Here is a 14,502-nt window from a genome sequence, read left to right on the forward strand (position 1 = left end):
CGGACACCATGCGTCAGCGGGGCACCACATGTGTCCCCGCATCTGGGCAGGGGGGTCTGATGGAGGGCTGGTCTGGGATCTCAGGCTTTAACTCCCTCCCCACCCTTTTTTTCCATGGACCTGAATTTGGGTTTGTCTGGGGAGTGTTTTCTTAAGCCCAAGTGTTTTTCCTGCAGCCCGGGCCCACCCCCTCCCCGCCCCTTCTGCGGGCCCAGGCCCTCCTCTGGAGCAGCGAAATGCTGACTGGCCGGCCCGCGGTGCCGCCTTTGATGCACACCACCCTCCAGACTTCAATGTCGCTGTGTGCACGGCCCCTTTAATAAGTTATTTCCGTGGAAAACCCTGGTAACTCGGTTGTGAATCAAGCCTATAAACACCTCAAACCCATCAAAGCACCCAAGAAAGAGAGGGGGCGGGCCAGGGAAGAAAATCCCTTACGGTAACTCACACAGTGCTCCCTCAGAAGGGCCAGGGAGTCCAGGCTGTCAGAGGGGCCCCGCACCCCCTCGCCTGGGGCCCAGCCAGCCAGCTGAAAACACCACGCTGTCACCCTGAAATCCAAGGAACCAAATCCAGAGACCCAAGGGACACTGCCCGTCTGTGTGTCCTGGGGACAATCCTGACCCAACTCCTAGCAAGATTTACAGCCCAGAGAGGCAGACCGGGCCGGCTGCTCGGGGTACAGGAATGTAATGTTTTGGCTACCGGTGAAAGGCCCAGCTTATTGGAAACACACTTCTTTTCCAGTGTTTCGTTTCCTTTCACTCTTTTCTCCTTTTTGTTTCTCCCAGAGTGCACTGCCCAGGGCCTTAGGAAAGGACATTAAGGAGCTCAAAATCCTACCTCGGGGTGCCGGGGGTTCAGGGGGACAGGACTCAGTTTTGTTGAGTAGCAGGACGGCCACCACCTCGGTGTGGGCAGAGGTCCTGGACCCAGAGAGGGGAGACCCTGCTCTAGGCCGAGCTCTGCCACTTGGGAGCTGGGGACCAAGCACAGGCAGTACCCCTCTCGGGGCACCCCCGTCTATAAGGGAGCGAATGACCCAAATCTCCCCCACAGGGACTTCTGACTAAAATGCTGTGGTCTTGGAACACAGTCTGGAACAGTATCTAACAAGGCTGAGCACACATATCATGTAGAGCTCAGCAATCCCACTCCCAGGTATGTACCCAAGAGAAGGATGACCTTGTGTCCTCAGAAAGGCTGGTACAAGATATGGATCGTAACATCATGGGTAGGAACCAAAAGTCGGGCACTATCAGTAACTGGGAACCATCAGTAGTAGAAGGGATGCATTAGACTAGTAGAATCACGGTTCATTCCCATAGGAAATTATCCAGCTATAAGAATGAGCAATCGGCAATACACACAACAACAACACAGATGAGGCCAGGTGCGGTGGCTCAATCCTGTAATCCCAGCACTTTGGGAAGCCAAGGCAGGCAGATCACAAGGTCAGGAGTTCTAGACCAGCCTGACCAACATGGTGAAACCTCAACTCTACTAAAAATACAAAAAAAATTAGCCAGGTATGGTGGTGCATGCCTGCAATCCCAGCTGCTCAGGAGGCTGAGGCAGGAGAATTGCTTGAACCTGGGAGGCAGAGGTTGTAGTGAGCCGAGATCACGTCACTACACTCCAGCCTGGGCAACAAAACAAGACTCCATCTCAAAACAAACAAAAAATCAAAATAAAATAAAATAAAATAACATGGATGAACCCGTGAATACTGTGTTGAGCTAAAGAAGCTATATTCCAAAAAAGCCACCAGACATGCCTCTATATGCATCAGGTTCAAAAACCAGAAAACTAGACAATGGGGTTGGAAGTCAGGATACAGCTGAAGTACCCATGGGGCGCAGAGAGTGGGGAGTGGCCGAAAGGGGACATGAGAGGGGGCTTTTGAGGTCCTGGTCTGTTGCTTCATCTGGGCTTTGGTGACACAAGAATGCTCACTTTGTGAAAATGGTTCATATGTGACATCTGCACTTTTCTGCATGTATTATGCATTGGTAAAAAGTTTGTTAAACAAACAAAAAAACTCTACACTTTGGGGACATACAAACCCATTCACTAAGCCCACAGTCATCTGTCTATCAATCAAAAGTATTTCTGGGACACCCATCCCTGACCGACCACAGATAGAAGGCCAGCCCTCTCTGAAGCGGCATTCAAGGCCCTCTCCCTGTGAGCGTCAATCCTTACTGCCCTGCCAGGATCGCTCCCCATTCCCAGAACAAGTGTCCTCACATCTTCCTGCTTTTGCCCAACAGTCCCCTCGGCTGGGATGCCCTTTCCCTGCTGAAGCCTGGTGAAACCCTCCACCTTCAAACCCAGTCTTGACCCCAGCTTTCCTGGCAGCTGATTTGGGCAGCAGCTTCCTCCCAGCCCATACTACCCGTTGAAAAAAACAGCATCTATGGCCGGGCACAGTGGCTCACGCCTGTAATCTCAGCACTACGGGAGGCCAAACCAGGTGGATCACTTGAAGCCAGGAGTTCGAGACCAGCCTGGCCAACATGGTGAAACCCCGTCTCTACTAAAAATACAAAAATTAGCCAGGCATGGTGGTGCACACCTGCAGTCCCAGCTACTCCAGAGGCTGAGGGAGGGGAATCCCTTGAACTTGGGAGGCGAAAGTTGCAGTTAGCTAAGATAGCGCCACTACACTCCAGCCTGATGACAGAGTGAGACTCTGCCTAAGAAAGAAAGAAAAGAAAGAGAGAAAGCAAGCAAGCAAGCAAGCATTTGCCCTGCCTCCCTAGGAGGCGCTTTTCCCCTAGTCTTTTCTATTGGATTCTAAGTTTGCTGAGAATGCCCAGTCTCCTGGGTATTTTCTCCTTCTCACAATCCCATCCCTCAAGCTAACACTTGATTACCAATTCACTGAATTACCATTCACTGAAAATTACACGTGCGCCAGGTACACCGTGCTACATATTGTCATTGTGATCTCTGTGACCTCCTACAAGCTGGTGCTGGCCCACCTTTCAGGTGAGGAAATGCAGGCTGCAAAGGGAAGCACAGTGACGTTGATGGCAGGTCTGCCTGGCCCCAAAGCCTGAGCTTTCAGCCTCTGCCTTCCCCTAGCGCCCCCTGGTCATCCGTACCCCTCATTCCACACCCTATCGCAAGGTCTGGAAGCAGGCCTAGGCAGGGCTGTGTCTTCCTTTCTTCCTTCTTTCCTTCCTTCCTTCCTTTCCTCCTTCCCTCCTCCCTTTCTTCCTTCCTTATTCCCTCACTCCCTCCCTGCCTCCTTTCTTCTTCTTATTTTTAGAGACGGGGGTCCCGCTGTGTTGCCCAGGCTGGAGTGCAGTGGCTATTCAAAGGAGAGATCCCACTACTGATCAGCATGGGAGTTTTAACCTGCTCCATTTCCGACCTGGGCCAGTTCACCCCTTCTTAAGCAACCTGGTGGTCCCTCGCTCCTGGGAGGTCACCATATTGATGCCGAACTTAGTGCGGACACTCGATCGGCATAGCGCACTACAGCCCAGAACTCCTGGGCTCAAGCGATCCTCCCACCTCAGCCTCCCGAGTAGCTGGGACTACAGGCACGTGCCACCGCACCCGGCATGATTCTTTATTTTTTAGTAAAACTATTCAGACCCAAGGGAGGCATCAGGGCAAGGGTGTATCAGGGCTCAGGTGGGGCTGGCTCCAGCTTTCCTGAACAATCACAGAGAATCTACCTGCCTGCACAAGATAGGATGACAACATCTGCTTGGAGGAGTTGGTCACAAATGTCACTTTAACTGACCACCAGACTCAGTGTGCTCATCTAAAAACTGGAAGTTACAACACCTGCCCCACCAGGTTGTGGCGAGAATGGAATGCGTAGGCACCCAGTGACCCTGAGAGGGATGGTCAGAGGTAACCTCCTTGCACAGCTAACCCCCAGAACACAGATCACAGCTATAGACCAGAGCCAGCATAGCTCACAAAAGAACAGGCTGTTTCAAGATGCCACGTATTGCTTATGCCCAGAAGTAATCAGGCACCGGTTGGGGGCTCCCATACAGAAAGGACTCCTGCCTTGAGGGGAAGATGGTCTGGGTGCTCTGTGATCCTCCCAGGTCCATCTAGATTTGTGTTCTTAGCCCAGGCTGCACCTTAGAATTGCCTGGGGAATTTTTAAAAATCCCAATGCCCAGTCCAGCCCCAACCCTTTTTAAAATGGGGTCTGAGCTTTACCAAAACTCTTCAGGGGACTAATGTGCAAAGAGGGTGGAGAACCCATGAGTTGGACCAACTGACCCATTTACACATGAACAAGCCCAAGTGGAAGTCGTTTGAGGCCACCAAGAAACAGGGAACAGAGTCAGGACTCGGAGCTGAGCCTCCTGGCCCCCAGGTAGAAGTGGTGCTCCCTCTAGACTCAGCGGAAACCCCTGGGCTCTCTCTGACCTTCACCCTGTGAGGGAGAAGGCGGCTAAGACAGCTGGGCAGCCAGGTGGTGGGAGACAGGGTCTGCCTTCTGAAGAGCCTGGGCCCTCTCTCCACCCTCCTCGGCTCCCCTCTCGGTCAAACAGCAGAGGAGGCCCCAGAGATTTCATCACCTCGCCCCCTAACCCGAGTCAGAGTCTCCTTGGGCCTGAGACAGACAATCCCAGCTGAGAGAGTCTGGGGGTGTGGAGAAGGCTTGGCCTCTCTGTGCAATCCGTCCTGTTTCATTTTGAACCCCTGGAGGGGAGGAAGGGACAGTGGACCCCTCTGTGAATCACAAACATAACTCAAACATCTACTACACATTAGGCTCTGCCCTCAGACCAAGCCCCGCAAGCCTCATTCCCACCATCCACCCTTGGGGAACAGCCTGAAATGCCCATTTTGGAAACAGTGTCTCCTCTTCCCCAGTGATCCTGGGCGGGGTACAGCAGTGGGGGTAAGAGGCCTGGGAATGACCTTGCACAGCCTTCGGGCCCAGCAGCCTCCTCCAGGGCCAAACCTGAGGTCCAGAGTGGACATGTGGTTTGCAGACCACACAGCCAGACACATTCCCTGGTGGCAGGGCCAGGGACATTTTCCGTGAATGTCCTATATAAGGCAGTGGTCAGGAGGACTGAGGAAGGTGAGTGAAGGGGTGACAGGTGAGATCAATCCTGGGACACCGGGACATCGCCCTGATGGGCTGGCGTGGCCACCTGTCTGCAGCGATGCCTGCTGGGTGCCCCATTTCACCTCATTTCTCCAAGGAGGCTGGAGCCAGACAGCTGTACACACCCCAACCCCTCTCCCAATTCTCTCCCCACTGACCACGTCTGCCCAGCAAAGCCCCTCATCTTAGCTGCCTCCCATGGCTGCTGAGGAGCCAAATGGTGCCCCAGCCCCCTCAATTTCAGCCTGTGTGATGGAGCTGGCCTCCCCCCTCCTTCTTCCCCACCTGGCATGGAAGGCCTCCCAGCCCAGCTTCTCCCGGCTCTGTCCAGCACCGGCACTATCCCGGACAACTCAAAGAGATCAAAATGACTGCCAGGCCCCTATCTCTGAGCTCCCACCTCTCCTTTTCAAGATCAATTAAAGTCTTGGCAATGATTCACCTTGCAGTCTGGGATGGTGGCTTTAATGTCCGCTCCAGACATGAGACCTCTGTTTTTCCAAATCTAGAAACTGCTACCAAATGGTGAGGGTAGAGGCCCTCCCTGGGGCCAGAGCAGCCCCTGCTTTGCAGAGATGCCAGCCCCAAGGTCTTACCCTCTCTGGCAGGGATGCCAGGCCCTGTCTGGGGGGCATGGGGAAACGGCCCATGAATATCAGGAATTCCTTCCACAAAGGACAACTGGAAAAGCAATGCACCTCTGCTTCCCTTGGCAGCCAAGGGCCATGGAGGAAAAATGTTTAATATAAAAACATCTGACAAAGTGCCTTCGGGATATATTTTCTGCATCAAAGAAGTAGCTCTTGGCAACAGCCACTCTACCCTGACAAGGAAACTTTCGAGCGCGGTTCCCGATTGTTACAGATGCCCGGGGAAAGCATGCCAGTGGGGGTGGGAGGAGGGGGACCGTGGAGCCCGGCAGGCAGATGGTTGTGATTAGGCTGGATGCAACCAAGTACATTTTCTGGAATCTGAGGTCTCCTCAGACAACCTGCTGGTTCCCCTGATGATGCAGGCCGCCAGTGTACAGTGAGGGGTAGGGGCCATCTGCAGCCAGCCCTGGACAGGCACTTGACACCACACCTCGCCAGTAGCCTTCCCTCAGAAGCCCACCCACCTGCCATCTCACTGGTCATTCATTTATCCATTCAGTAACCAGCCAATGAGCAGAGCCCGTGGGGGCTCAGGTGATCATTGTTCATGCTCAATCTCAGGTACTATGGGACACAGACGCCCCAGAAGCTCAAGAACTGTGTTTGCATCCTGAACCTTCCAGGGCTAGCAAGCGTGCCTCATCAGACACTGAGGAACCCAGCAAGCGCCAGACTGCCTGGGTTCTAATTCCAGCTCTGTTGCTTTCTAGCTAGGTGACCCTGGGCAAGTTACTTAACCTCTCTGAGCCTGTTATTTCTTCCTTTAATTAGGCTAAGGAAAGTGGCTTCCTCAGAGGGTTGTAGGGAATAGTCCATGAATAAATGTATTTATGGCCCTTAGAATACCTGGCACAGCACTGTGTTAGCTGTGATTATGAAATATGTGTGATGATCTTTGTCTTTATGCTCTCTCTCTGGATCTCTTTGTCCCAGGCAAAAATTCATTGATTCACTCATTTATTCCACAATGACTCCCTGCTGTGAGCTAGGTACAGTACTAGAAGCTGGATGAGGTCTTTCAGGACCAAGGATATCCCATGGTTCCCTGGTCTCCATGACCATGATCTCTCTGTTCCAGCTCATTCCTCTAGTGTTCAGGACAACCACTCTAGATTCATCTCTCGCATATTTACCTTCTAGCCACAAACTCTTAGAACATATGGCATTCAGGCCGGGCACGGTAGCTCAAGCCTGTAATCCCAGCACTTTGGGAGGCCAAGGCAGGCGGATCACGAGGTCCAGAGTTCAAGACCAGACTGGCCAACATGGTGAAATCCCGTCTCTACTGAAAAATACAAAAATTAGCTGGGCATGGTGGCTCGTGCCTGTAATCTCAGCTACTTGGGAGGCTGAGGTAGGAGAATTGCTTGAACTGGGACCAGGAGGCGGAGGTTGCAGTGAGCCGAGATGGCGCTACTGCACTCCAGCCTGGGCTACACAGTGAGACTCCATCTCAAAAAAAAAAAGAACATATGAGGCCGGGCGCGGTGGCTCAAGCCTGTAATCCCAGCACTTTGGGAGGCCGAGGCGGGTGGATCAAGAGGTCGAGAGATCGAGACCAACCTGGTCAACATGGTGAAACCCCGTCTCTACTAAAAATACAAAAAATTAGCTGGGCATGGTGGCGCGTGCCTGTAATCCCAGCTACTCAGGAGGCTGAGGCAGGAGAATTGCCTGAACCCAGGAGGCGGAGGTTGCAGTGAGCCGAGATCGCGCCATTGCACTCCAGCCTGGGTAACAAGAGCGAAACTCCGTCTCAAAAAAAAAAAAAAAAAAAAAAAAAAAAAGAACATATGGCATGCAATGCATGCCTTCTTGCTTTTGCACAAGCTGTTCTTCCTACTTGAAAGGATATCTATAGCCTGTTGTCTTCTTGGTGAATTCTTAGTCATTCTACAAAACCCAACTCAGAATCACCTTCTCTGTCAAAGTGAATACCCCCTGAACACCCCCATCCCCACCCCAACAGAGTCCCCGGTTTTGAGCACATCTCGAGGGCGGCACTTAGCATGATGAGTCACCACGGTTTGTTTGCTGTCTGCCTCTCTAGACCAACAGCTCTTAGAGGGTAAGGCCCAGCCTTTCTCCATTTTGTATTGTCTGCCACTGGCATGCAGGAGATTATTTTTCCCCTGTTTTATAGTAGATTCTTCTTCTTTATTTTTTAGTTTTTTTCTTCTTGATTCATTTTTTTTAGAGGCAGGGTCTTGTTCTGTCACGCAGGTTGGATCAGAGTGCAGTGGTGCTCACTACAGCCTCCAACTAACTCCTGAGCTCAAGTGATCCTCCCATCTCAATGACTGGGACTACAGGTGTGTGCCACCATGGCCAGCTAATTTTTAAATTTTTTTAAGAGGCAGGGTCTTTCTACGTTGGCCCCAGCTGGTCTCAAACTCCCAGGCTCAAGCAATCCTCCTGCCTCAGCCACAGACGCACAAGCTCCCATGCGTGGCTGCAGTAGGTCCTGAATAATAAATGCTCGATACACTGACTTGTTATTCAAAAGCCCACACTCAGGAAACACAATAGCCCTGAGGTCCTTTGTCGGAGGCCATGGGGCGTCTAAAAGCTCTGTTACCGCTGCTGAGTCAGTTGCCCTCTCTGGACATTCCAAATATACCCCCACCGCAGTCCCCAAGCTTTAGTGCCTTGGGATAGAGGGGTGGAGGGCCAAGACACTGATCCCCTCCCTCCTCGTGACTTTGTTCCATGCCACCATTGTGCTTTTGGACAACAATAAGAGAAGCTAAGGTGCCCCAGGCCAGAAGCCCTAGCTCTATGACTACTCCCCGTCCCTAGGCCTGGGAGCTGGTACTTACAGCCTGCAACACATCAGCACCAAGGAGGCCCTGGGGTCAGTGACCCAGTGGACCCAATATACATCTGAGCAAACTGAGACTAGAGAGGCGAAGAATTTGCCTGAGGTCACACGGCAGGGAATGGGCACAGCTGAGCCTAGAACCCACTCTGGCACACTGCCTACTACCCCGCATCGCTTCTTGGCAGACACTTAAAGGTTGGCTGGGCCCTCCTTCAGCTGCCTGTTGCCCCAGGACTGCTCTAGCCACCCCCATCACTCCTGCTGACCGCCCCTGACACCTCTACCTCAGCCCAGGAAGAATGGGTACTGTGAGATCATCACGAGGAGTTAGGACGGGAAGGCATTTTTTTTCTCCCTTTGATTGGTCAAAGCTAGAAAGACACACGGCAGGGGCTTGATGTGAGTAGTAAATACAGTCCATTTGGAACTGGAGCTGAATGCTCCTTCTCCCCGACCCATTTCTGAGTTGGAAACGGCAGGCTGGTGCTGGCCAGAATCGGTGTCAGTCTGGCAACCTGTCCACCGCCTCTAGGCTGGAGCCTGACCCCTGGGGACACGCAGAGTGGGCATAGGTCACACCCGAGGGCCGCCTCTTAAACCCATGGGGACCAGGCCAGGTTCAAGTCTGATTGTTTCAGGGCACCATTCGCCCTGATGAAATGCCCTTCCCGCTCTCCAAAACCTAAAGAAATGTTCTTTACAGCTAAAATGTATTGTATCCCCTGCCCTCCTGCTTTCTCTTTGAAACCACTCTGCATACAGTGCCCCAGGCCCACAGGCAATGAGCATGTCATGTGACAGACTTTAGCATCATCATATGACAGCACCGTTCTGCAGGCCCTGTCCATCCGTCAGCTGTGATCACCCCATGAAGATTCACTGAGCTGGGTATGTGCACTCTGCATATTTAGAAAAAAGTTAAAATAAAATCTTTCCCAGGTCCTGGCTTCTACCCATCTCGTCTCCCACCAACATCTGGAGCTTTGCTTCCCAGTCCCTTGAAACTCCTTTGGTTTCTCAACATCAAGCTCTTTCACACCTTCAGGTCTTTGCACTTGCTCTTCTTTCTACCTGGAATGCTCCAAATCCTGTCTTTTTGACTTCCATTCATTCTTTAAAACCCAACCTGGATATCGCCTCTTCCAGGAAGCCTTCCTGAGCTACCTCCCTATCACACCAAGAGTTGATCACTAATCCCTTCTTCCTCTGGACTGCCTGTTGTCAACTGTTTGTGTCTTTACCTACCTGTGAATACCTTGAGGGCAGAAATAAAGTGACTTTTATCTCTGTACCCCTAGCCCTATGCACAGTGCCTGGAACATTGCAATGGCCATCCCCAGCACATACAGTGTGCCAGGCCTTGGCTGACTCAAAGGCATCATCCCATTTAACCCTCACCACCAGGAATACGTTGTTATATCACCCCATTTTACAGGTGTGAAAACTGAGGGACAATGCAGCTGAGTGGCTCTCCCGAGGTCATGCAACTAATAGATGGCAGGCTCAAGGCTTGATCGCTGGGCCTGCGGGTGCAGAGCCCATGCCCTTGGGCCCACACAGCTGTCAGGATTCAGAACACACTGAATGGGCTGAATCGCACACCTCGGAACACAGAACTCTAGAGTCTGTTACATGAGGGTGTCGAACGAGAACACACTTGGTCCCTGTAATCAAGAAAGCAGCAGGAAATGACACTGCACACACACACTCCTCTCCCAGTTTCAGCAGGCACCGACGGTGACACCAGACAGGACCGACCCCAAGTGACCCCTGAAATGGCCAAATGGCAGGCACAGTTCCTATCAAGTGGTGGGTGGGTAAGCAGCATGGACCCACCTAGGTTGCAACCCTAGGTGGGTCCACACTGCTATGCTTGCTGTGTGGCTCTGAGCCAGTCTCCCAACCTCCCTGAGCCTCTGTTCCCAAACTCTGCCACCTTACACAATGCAACAATCTACAGCATGACCTGTGCCCTCAAGGAGCTTACGGTCTGGCTGGTGAAGGAACGATACCTCCCCATCCAGCTCAGCCCCCAACTCTCCACGTAGTCTAACGTGGCTCCCTTCCTTCCCTGGGAATTCTCCTTTCTAAACGGAGGGGCCGGCTCTCAATAACACGGCTCTAAAGAAACCCACACGCTGTGAGTACTGAGATCCCAGGCACACACGGCCAAGGTCCCAGAAAGGACTGCCCAATCTCTGATGGGCAGCGTATACGTGCCCTGCATACAGCTGGACAGTGTGACCACCCAGCTCCCACCCTGAGGGCTCTGCCCCGTGTTCTACAACGGGCATCCCCACCCCCTTCCCCGCCCTGCCAGGGGCAAGTATCTCATTTAACCCTCACCATTAGGGACACGTTGTTCTTATCATCCTCATTTTACAGGTGAGAAAACTGAGGGGCAGGGTGCTTAATAAAGCACTTGAACGGACACCTTACAGGTTCTAGAATAAGACAGTACAGGGGAGCCACTGTCCTAAAGAAGCTTGCCCAGTGCCCTGTCCCCAGCCCCGCAGCATGGAGTCAGGCAGGCCTGGGTGCTTCAGCAGCTCCACCACGTCAGGCTCCTGCTAAGTGACTCAGAGCTCACCCAGCCCGGCCTGGCCAGGGCTCCTTCCCTCATCCGAGGCTTAAAGCTCTTTATGACATGTTCATTGTTTTTCTAGGCTGGAGTCAGAGATGCTGAGAGAAGCCTGCCCTCTGCCACCAGCCTTTCTCGGAACTGCCATTCCTTCGTCCTGCAATCCTGAGATTTATGGCATGTTCTACTTTGAAGTTGGGGGGAAAAAAAAAAGTTTGCCTACCAGCCACTCACACCTTAGTATGAATTTATTTAACTAGCTTCTCTTCTGTTCCTCCCCAAACTAAACTGAAATCAAGCAAATGGAAGAGGAATAGAAATACTGCCGAGAAGAGGACAGCCTGACAGAGGCCTTGGACAGGCAGGGGACAGCACCCCAGGCCCTGAATTAGGCGAGGCAACTAGAGTGCCAGAGTTCTGAAGGGACTCCAAAAGTTCTAGGCTTTTAATTTTTCCCAAATCCCATTGAAGACTCCAGGTGTAAGGTCTTCGGATTTGGTAAAAGCTCTGCATTCTAGCCTTCCTCCACCACCCCCCTCCCCAGTGACCTTGGTGAAGCCACTTGCCCCCTCTACACTGTTTAGTGGAGATCACGTATCCAAATTGGGAGCTGACATAGAGATCAAATGAAGGTTTTCCATCAACTACTCAGCAGAGAGCTGAAGCCAGTGTGTCTCCTTTCCTGCAGCCTCTCGCCCTGCCCACTCAAGCATCCTTGCCTGCCCAGACCTGGGACTAAGCCTCAGGAGCCCCCCCATTCCCCTAAGTGGCCTCAACAACAGGACAGGGAAGTAAAGCAGAGACCATGCAGCTGGATAAAACACACAGAGTCCAGGCCCAGCACTGGGATTGTCATCCTCGGAGACAAACAAGGGCAGTCTCCATCCCGGGGCTGCAGACACCCTGTTTGGGGATGACGTCCATCCCAGGACACTGAGGGTGACAAGGCTCTCGGGATCGGCAGACCCCCAGAACACAGGGAGATGGAGGGCCAGGCAGCCAAGTGGTGTGATCTCCGGGTGGTCCGCAGATTTGTCCAGTGGTGGCCCGGAGGGGCATGGAGCCGCCCTGCACCCTTGCTAAGGTCCTCATCCCTTTCGCTGGTACTTAAATCAGGACAGGTGCCCCAGGCTCCTTGTGATCATTTTACTTTGCTCCTGCCGGGTCTAGCTTGGGGAAGGGGACAGGACACTTGTTGTGGAACGCTGGGCAGGGCCCTCAGGATGGGAGCTGGGCAGTCACACTGTCGAGGCTCACATTCCAAGCCTGCCACTTACATTATGGGCAGTTGGTCCAGCAATGAACCTCAGTTTCCTCCTCTATGAAATGGGGGAGAATCATACCTGTCTCACTGGGTCATGGAAAGGAATCACTAAAATGGAGAATGTTGGAGCTTAGCAAAGTGGCTGACACATAGTGAGTGTCGATAAATGTCAACTGCTGTCATCACCAGCACCATCATCATTTGTCCTTAGACATCAAATACCCTGGCCTGGTACAACATATTGTGCCTACCTCTGCCCCTTACCTTTCTGACTTCACCTCCGGCCCTGCCCTCCCACGCAACCTTGCATTCCATCTTGCAGGATGATTCATGCCTTCACCACCCACCAAGACCTGTCACCCCCAGGCCATTTCCCTCCCTGAATATGTCCTCCAATGTGACAGCCAGCACACCCCCATGTCTGTGGGCTCGCAGTAGGCAGGCAGGCAGCTTAACCCACAGGACCTCAGATCCCCATAGCACAGGGCAAGCTGGGAAAGCTAACAGTGGGCCCTCAGGAGAAGGGGGTCATTCCATGCATGGCATCTCTGGAAGGGACTGGGAGGACACAAAGGGAAACGCCCCACTCAAATACTGAGGCCACCCAGAGCTCAGACCAAAGTCCTTCAAGACCTCACTCAGTGTCCCGGGCATCGGGAATCCCCAAATCCTTCCCCAAATCCTTCCACCCCTTAGAATTCTAAGGCATTGGATGCATTTCCAACACAGTCCTTTTGCACCGTCAAGAGTAGCTGGGACCTTCTCACTAACCAGTACCAGAGACTGCTCTGGGATATCCGGGCAGAAATCTCAGAAACAGGCCCAGTGAGGCCCAAAGGCAACAAAACGAATGGCCTAGGGGTCTCTAGAGACCTCCCAGCCTCCAGATAGAGGGAGGGGCCTTCTGCCAGTGCTCGGGGCTCTGGTCCTTCTAGCCTGAACCACACCAGGCCCCCTCTGGAATGGCTGGGATCAAATAAGACTACATTTGCAAACACCTTAAAACTGCAAGGTGTGTGTGCGCGCGCGCGCGCACACACACACACACACACACACACACACACATCACAGACTTTCTGACATTAACAATTGGGAGAAAGAGGATGTCAAAAAATTACCCATCTGTCCAGACAACCAATGCCAATGCAATCCATCTGAGTCAAATATACTCTGAGGGCTGGCAGTGACATAAAATCATAAATTCAGAAATACTTTTAAGCTCCTTGCTTCAAAATTATATGTGTCTTTCATTCATGTAGGTGCAGAGGAAAACGAAAGGACTGAAATTCTAACTTGTGTTCATCTGGTTGGTCTTTGAGGGAAAGAAATTAGAGAAGGAAGTACCCTAATTGGGTGGGCCACTAGAGACCGGAAGGCATTCAGGAGTAAGACCCAGAAGACCTGAACCCCAGTACCACCTGGACTCCAGCATCACCTGGACCCCAGTACCAGGTTGCCCACTGTGGAACCCTGTGTGGCAAGTCACATTCCTGCTTCTGCTTCCAGCCTCTCCATCTCTGCAACGACCTACTCTTGTGAGCTCCCATGCCTCGGTGAGAAGGGAATGGATGGGTGAAGGCTCTGGGCTGGGGAAATGCCCAGGTAGCCGTGAGCAGCCAGAGCTGCATTATCCTTAGAGTTGCAGAGCATCTACGTCAAGAATGACGGAACTTTACAGGAAATACGTTTATCGAAGGTGCATTTGGCCCTTGCAGAAAAGTGGGAGACAAACAGTGATGAGGAGCAAAGATCCTGGAGGCAAATAGCCTGTGGCTGTTCCTGGAGAATGCACATAAAGGAGGCTCAGTGGAGTGTCGGGCCATAGCATACCAATAAACAGCTATGATGACTGCAACTGTTACCATGCATGGATGTGGGCAAGGGAAGAATGGCTCAGATGGAGACACGCAGCCATCCAGCCATACCCACTAGGGATGCAGCCCCGGCCAGCACACCCCCAGGCCACAAGCCCACCAGCCATGCTCCTAAAGGGCCCCACAGACGTTGTCCCTGGCCCTCGATGTCCCCAGTCTAACACCAGTCTCTCCTTTCTCAAGGAAAGTTTGATTCAGGTATTCCTCCAGA

General features: G+C 52.5%; 1 protein-coding gene across 1 annotated transcript in view; it reads right to left on the reverse strand.

The window, feature by feature from the left end:
* SMAD6 (SMAD family member 6) overlaps positions 1 to 14,502 on the reverse strand; it is an 85,154-nt gene that overhangs the window by 55,966 nt on the left and 14,686 nt on the right. The window lies entirely within an intron of this gene.

The sequence above is a fragment of the Saimiri boliviensis genome, chromosome 2 (genome assembly GCF_048565385.1).
Source record: "Saimiri boliviensis isolate mSaiBol1 chromosome 2, mSaiBol1.pri, whole genome shotgun sequence".
Taxonomy (NCBI): domain Eukaryota; kingdom Metazoa; phylum Chordata; class Mammalia; order Primates; family Cebidae; genus Saimiri; species Saimiri boliviensis.